The sequence below is a fragment of the Nannospalax galili genome, unplaced genomic scaffold (genome assembly GCF_000622305.1).
Source record: "Nannospalax galili isolate Female #2095 unplaced genomic scaffold, S.galili_v1.0 scaffold586, whole genome shotgun sequence".
Classification (NCBI taxonomy): Eukaryota; Metazoa; Chordata; class Mammalia; order Rodentia; family Spalacidae; genus Nannospalax; species Nannospalax galili.
Window position 1 is genome coordinate 5,254,485 of NW_008355363.1, and position 1,210 is coordinate 5,255,694.

At 50.9% G+C, this 1,210-nt stretch overlaps 1 pseudogene; it reads left to right on the plus strand.

Moving 5' to 3' along the window:
- The first annotated feature begins 393 nt into the window (after positions 1–393).
- On the plus strand, positions 394–1,207 carry LOC103749628 (annotated as a pseudogene).
- The last annotated feature ends 3 nt before the right edge of the window (positions 1,208–1,210 follow it).

The following is a 1,210-nucleotide window of genomic DNA, read 5'->3' on the forward strand; positions in this document are numbered from 1 at the left end:
ACTAGAAATTTTAATAAGCTCATCATTGAATATTCAGGGTGTGGCCCTTTCAACACTCAGTATGGGGTATAATGCCTACCTACATGTAGGAAGATCAAGAGATATTTATTGAGTAAACAATTGAAGATAAAGGTCACTTGTATTGACAGAATGTATATTAAAATATGCTGTCAGGCTGGGCGTGGTGATGCTGGCCTTTGATCCCAGCACTCGGCAGGCAGAGGCAGGCGGATCTCTGTGAGTTCAAGGACACCCTGGTCTACATAGTGAGTTCCAGGAGAGCAGGGGCTACAGGGAGACCCTGTCTCAAAAATCACCCCCTCCAAAAATGCTGACTGTAAAGTCTATGTCCATCCCTCGGGTCTAGATCTCTTGCCTGCCACTCAGTTCAGCATGGATAAAGATATCACTGCACTAGTGGTCAACAACATCTCTGGCACATGCAGAGTAGGCTTTTCCGGTGATGATGCTCCCTGGGCTGTCTTCCTGTCCACAGTGGGCCACCCGCAGCACCAGAGCTTGATGGTAGGCATGGACCAGAAGGACGACTACATGGATGACAAGGACCAGAGCAAGAGAGCCATCCTGACCCTGAAGTATCCCATCAAACATGACATTGTCACCAGCTGGGATGACATGAAGAAGATCTGGCACACACCTTCTACCACGAGTTGCGTGTGGCCCCTGAGGAGCACCCTGTACTCCTTACTGGCCCTGTACTGCTTACTGAGGCACCCCTGAACCCTAAGGCCAACCGTGAAAAGATGATCCAGATCAAGTTTGAGACCTTCAACACCCCAGGAATGTACATAGCCATCCAGGCAGTGCTGTCCTTGTATGCCTCTGCCAATACCAGTGGCATTTTGATGGAGTCTGGCGACGGAGTTACCCACACTATGCCCATCTATCGGGCTACGTTCTCCCCCATGTCATCCTGTGTCTGGACCTAGCTGGCTGGGACCTGAAAGACTACCTCATGCAGATCCTGACAGAGCATGACTACAGCTTCACCACCACAGCTGAGAGGAAAATCATGGATGACAGCACGGAGAAGCTGTGTTACACTGTCCGGAACACTGAGCAAGAGATGGCCACCGCTGCATCTTCCTCTTCCCTGTAGAAGAGCTGATGGCCAAGGCATCGCCACTGTCAACGAGTGCTTCCGCTGCCCGAAGAGCTCTTCCAGCCTTCCTTCCTGGGCATGAAATCC